Below are 6,346 nucleotides of genomic sequence, written 5' to 3' on the forward strand. Positions count from 1 at the left end.
TAAAAATGCTTAACACTGGTATACTTAAACACCTGTCATGTCACAGCCTTTACCCTTTCAAATGTTTAATTGTCTGTCATTGTTTTATTACATGTTCTAACCATAGCTTGAGTGAAACTGTGCCCTCGTGTGTCGATAATGAGGATGTGCAGTTTTGAGGACAGCTTGGGAAATGAGAGTAGCATGTTCACTGCTCTCAGGTGACTGCACACAACAGTATCGTTGTCAATCAGGTAGAGGTGATGGTTACTGTTTTCAGACGAGAGCTTCTTCATGAAGCAGTGGCACAGTTCAGGTAGGTGGGAATTAACAATTCAGCCTCTTTCTAGAGTAGTTAGTTCTAGGAACTTGTGCACAAGTTCTGGTCCGTTTTTGTTAAATCAATGGTGTGTAATCAAGGTTGTCAATTCAAGCAAATGCTAAAAATGGCCAAGGATACAACAAATTGTTAAAACTAGGAAGTGTTGGAAAAGCAGTCCTGCAATGGGTTGAAAGTCACGTTTGTGTATAGTATTTTGTCATAACCCATTACTTTACCTTTTGTATACAAAATAAATAATTTACTTACTGAGTGATTACTCTGTTGCTATGTTCAGAATGTTTACCAAAATAGCTACAGTTGTTAGATCTATACAACAAAATTCTTTCAGGTTTGACGTATGTGTACGTTTGTGTATGCATTGTACTATAGTCAACTGTCCTTGTGTTTGAATTGAGATGTGATGTTGGCAGCCAGTTGTGATCAGGCTTAGAATATATCTATTTTTTTATGTATTTTTACAATTGATTTAAAATAGTTGTGTAAATGGATCTAAATCCTCACTCACTGACTCAATAGATTTGATTTCTCCCACTTGGCACAGATGTCATTTCAACATCTAGTTTAGATTCACAAAAGTGAAATCAGCAGAAAATGCATATCTGCTGGAAGTAAGGCACCCCCTAAAAAATCAAAGTAGTGCACTGGGCCTTTACTAGTATTAGTGGCCCATATAGACATCTGTAGGGCGGGCAACAACAAAAACTATTCTGCATCTGCTTTGGCAAAAAAGGTCGTTGTATAATTAAGAACAGTATCTTGCAGGATTCAGTATTTGGAATTGTATGAGCTTTTGCCCTGTCCCTTTCTCTGTTATTGTCATTAATGGAATCCAGAAAGAACTAAACCCTGTCCTCAAACACAGGGCTGCAACTTTCACTGGGGACCACATTCTGAAATTGCATTGTTATCCCCCCCAATTTTATCATTGGAATGTGATACAAAACTAGGCAACGGTGTGCTTTAGGACCATGTGGACGCCTCCGAGCAGTCGGGTAGGCTGTTTGGAGTGTTTATCTGACTGGATAAAAAAATATATTATGTCCCCCCCACTTCTAAAACCAAAGTTGCGCCCCTGCTCAAACATTTACATCAAAAGGTGCAGTTATGGGCAAAGACACAACATCCACATCAAATAAAATATTTTTCTTGATCAAATAACATGGAAAACAACCACTTTATGTGCGATATTAATTTACCCTCCTTACAAACCAATGTAAATGTACATTACTGTACTGGACATAGACTGGTCATCTAGGTTTGTACCTGTAGACTTTCCATCACCATGAAGAAGAAAATATGCACAATACAGTAATTGAGTACATCCAGTGGTTTGTGATCATCTGATGTGATGATGTGGCTCAGTTGGTAGAGCATGGCACTTGCAATGCTAGGGTTGTGAGTTTGATTCCCATGGGGGACCAGTATGTAAAAGTATGAAAATGTATGCACTCACTACTGTTAGTTGCTCTGGATAAGAGTATCTACTAAAATGGAAAAGGAATGAAAAGACCATTTCAGTTTCCACATAGAAATAAGTTCCATTTGCAAAATATTAAAATAAACTGGAAAACATATTTCAAGTATTTTTATATTCCACAAGTATTATCAGATTAACTGTTTTGTACAGATAATTATCCGACTGAAGTTACAAATTCTGGTAAACACTCAAATACATTTAGTAACAAAAACAACACAAAAGTAGTTCACTGGGCCTTTACTAGTCCTGTATTAGCAGACCCGATATAAATGTCTTCAGCGAGGCAACAAAAAAAAGTCTGCCTCCCTCCCTCAAACTACTTCCTGCGGCTATGAGAAAATGTCACCATGTCACTGGATTTAGGTCAAAAGTTGGGTGAAAAAATTACGAAATTCCATTATTTCATGACTTTTTGCGAATCCAATCAGTTTTACACGTTGATTCAACGTCATCACATAGATTATTATTGTATTTTTTATGACGCGGAAACAACGTTGATTCAACAAGTTGATGCCAATATTGTCATATCTCATTCATCACAGTCATCTCAGTGTCAATGTTGTCCTTCTTTCCTAACCCTCCATTTGAATGGGTAATGCATTTGCCCACTAGATTGAATGAATTATTGATTTCCGCTTTAGGGTTACCCTATCTCCTCTCCCCCTCTATCATTTCAATCTGTCTCTCCTCTCTGCACCCACCTATCATCATCCCTCCCCCAAACGGACCTCCCGCAGGGTCCCAGCATGCAGCAGGAGCTGTGGCTGCGAGCAAAATCTCAGGTGCTGTCCTCCCTCAAGCCTGTGTGCGCCCTGAGAGCCGTGTCCAGAGACCCACCCCACCCTGCAAGCTCCGACCCCCACTGCTACGCCAGAGCCGCTGACCTGACCCACAGCCCCCTGGCCAAGATGTCCAACAGCGCCCCGTCTCCCCGCAATAGCCCCAACGTGCCCCCCCACCCTCTGGCCCTCCCGAGAACGCCCAACCTTGGCCTCAGGACCAGAACGCTTAACCACAACGCCCATTCACACACCCACTACCACAACTACAGAGGTCAGTTTTTCCCGATACTATTTCTACATCTTTTTTTGATTTTTGATTTTTGATTTCACCTTTATTTAACCAGGTAGGCCAGTTGAGAACAAGTTCTCATTTACAACTGTGACCTGGCCAAGATAAAGCAAAGCAGTGCGACAAAAACAACAACACAGAGTTACACATAAACAAACATAGTCAATAACACAATAGAAAAAATCTATGTACAGTGTGTGCAAATGTAGAAGAGTAGGGAGGTTAGGAAATAAACAGGCAAAATAATTACAATTTAGCATTAACACTGGAGTGATAGATGTGCAGATGATGATGTGCAAGTAGAGATACTGGGGTGCAAAAGAGCAATAAGATAAATAACAATATGGGGATGAGGTAGTTGGGTGTGCTATTTACAGATTGCCTGTATACAGGTACAGTGATCGGTAAGCTGCTCTGACAGCTGATGCTTAAAGTTAGAGAGGGAGATATAAGTCTCCAGCTCCAGTGATTTTTGGAATTCGTTCCAGTCATTGGCAGCAGAGAACTGGAAGGAAAGGCGGCCAAAGGAAGTGTTGGCTTTGGGGATGGCCAGTGAAATATACCTGCTGGAGCGTGTGCTACGGGTGGGTGTTGCTATGGTGACCAGTGAGCTGAGACAAGGCGGGGCTTTACCAAGCAAAGACTTATAGATGACCTGGAGCCAGTGGGTTTGGCGACGAATATGAAGTGAGGGCCAGCCAACGAGAGCATACAGGTCGCAGTGGTGGGTAGTACATGGGGCTTTGGTGACTAAACGAATGGCACTGTGATAGACTACATCCAATTTACTGAGTAGAGTGTTGGAGGCTATTTTGTAAATGACATCGCCGAAGTCAAGGATCGGCAGGATAGTCAGTTATACAAGGGTATATTTGGCAGCATGAATGAAGGAGGCTTTGTTGCGAAATAGGAAGCAGATTCTAGATTTAATTTTGGATTGAAGATGCTTAATGTAAGTCTGGAAGGAGAGTTTACAGTCTAACCAGACACCTAGGTATTTGTAGTTGTCCACATATTCTAAGTCAGAACCGTCCAGAGTAGTGATGCTAGACGGACTGGTGGGTGCGGGCAGCAATCGGTTGAAGAGCATGCATTTAGTTTTATTAGCATTTAAAAGCAGTTGGAGGCCACGGAAGGAGTGTTGTATGGCATTGAAGCTCGTTTGGAGGTTTGTTACCACAGTGTCCAAAGAAGGGCCAGATGTATACAGAATGGTGTCGTCTGCGTAGAGGTGGATCAGAGAATCACCAGCAGCAAGAGCGACATCATTGATATATACAGAGAAAAGAGTCAGCCCGAGAATTGAACCCTGTGGCACCCCCATAGAGACTGCCAGAGGTCCGGACAACAGGCCCTCCGATTTGACACACTGAACTCTATCTGAGAAGTAGTTGGTGAACCAGGCGAGGCAGTTATTTGAGAAACCAAGGCTATTGAGTCTGCCGATAAAAATGCGGTGATTGACAGAGTCGAAAGCCTTGGCCAGGGCGATGAAGACGACTGCACAGTACTGTCTTTTATCGATGGCGGTTATGATATCGCTTCCGACCTTGAGCGTAGCTGAGGTGCACCCATGACCAGCTCGGAAACCAGATTGCATAGTGGAGAATGTACGGTGAGATTCGAAATGGTCGGTGATCTGTTTGTTAACTTGGCTTTCAAATATTTTAGAAGGGCACGGCAGGATGTATATAGGTCTATAACAGTTTGGGTCTAGAGTGTCTCCCCCTTTGAAGAGGGGGGTGACCGCGACAGCTTTCCAATCTTTGGGGATCTCAGACAATACGAAAGAGGTTGAAAAGGCGGATAATTTTAGAAAGAGAGGGTCCAGATTGTCTAGTCCAGCTGATTTGTAGGGATCCAGATTTTGCAGCTCTTTCAGAACATCAGCTGTCTGGATTTGGGTGAAGGAGAAGTGGTGGGGGCTTGGGCAAGTTGCTGCAGGGGGTGCAGAGCTGTTGGCCGGGGTAGGGGTAGCCAGGTGGAAAGCATGGCCAGCCGTAGAAAAATGCTTATTGAAATGATCGATTATCGTAGATTTATCGGTGATGACAGTGTTTCCTAGCCTCAGTGCAGTGGGCAGCTGGGAGGAGGTGCTCTTATTCTCCATGGACTTTACACTGTCCCATTTGGATTCTATAAACTCATAGCTGTATCGGGTATACTCAGATTGTACATCACACATCAGTGAAATGTTTCTGCTTCACACAATACATTTGCATGTATTTCTATTGAACATTTCATCAGGTATACTATAACAGGGCACCAGTGGAGGCTGGTGGGAGGAGCTATAGGAAGACGGGCTCATTGTAATGGCTGGAATGGAATCAATGGAACGGTATCAAACACATCAAACATATGGAAACCACGTGTTTGATTCCATTCTATTAATTCCATTCCACCAGCCTCTTCAGCAGGCACATGATGGTCATAGTTTAGTCAGAAATGGATGTTGACACTGTCTGTACTGTATTTTCCAGATAATGGCATCAAAGCAGAGTTCAACCGCAACTGCTCGGCCGAGGGCCCCTCGGGGCCACAGGCCAACCCTATCAAAGCCTCCAGGACCCATCATGAGCTGCATAAGGAACTGCTGTTAGCCCACAAAAAGTAGGGACCACCATAGAGATGAGGGGAGTGCATAAGCTCCTTCCTTTTACATACAAACTCTCATTAGGGCACACTGTAGCAAAACGCAGCAAAAAGCTTTGGAATAGAAAATGAAAACAAGTGTTTCTTATTGGACAAGTTCAGGTAATAGTCCCTCCCTATTTTCTTCCATTTGGTGCCTTATTTGGTAACCTCTGGAAAGCAGAGCTAAACTACCTTTCACCTGAGTATCCCTTCTCCCATGGTTGATTCATCAAATATGAATGACGGAATCTCACAGACTGCAATAGTATACCCTTTATCTATGGTGCTCTGTTTCTTTCTAGGCCACGGGGAGCCCAAACCAGAGTAAAGTGATATTGTCTTAAACAATGGCTGACCTGACCCCACCCACCGCGAACATCTTGATATCAAATACTGTAAAGCTTGAATCAGTCACTGTGCCATTGGTGCGAATGATTTGTGAAAGTGAAACCTTAAATCGCCATGAGAAACAATTGTTTGCTACATACATTTGAAGAATTAAAAGTTTAGGTTATTTGGTCATGAAAACTCTCGTTCCTATTTTGAGTGTACCTCAAACCTCTTCACTGTCTTTCCATCATCAATAGGCAGTGGTGTAAAGTAACTTAGTAAAAATACTTTGATGTATCACTATGTTTTTGGGGACATCGGTACTTTACTTTATTTATATTTTTTACAACCATGACTTTCAATCCACTACATTCCTAAAGAAATGATGTACTTTTTACTCCCATACATTTTTCCTGACACCCAAAAGTACTAGTTACATTTCGTGTGCTTAGCAGAACAGCAAAATGGTCCAATTCATTCACTTATCCCTACTGCTTCCGATCTGGCGGACC

The sequence above is a fragment of the Salvelinus namaycush genome, chromosome 14 (genome assembly GCF_016432855.1).
Source record: "Salvelinus namaycush isolate Seneca chromosome 14, SaNama_1.0, whole genome shotgun sequence".
NCBI lineage: Eukaryota > Metazoa > Chordata > Actinopteri > Salmoniformes > Salmonidae > Salvelinus > Salvelinus namaycush.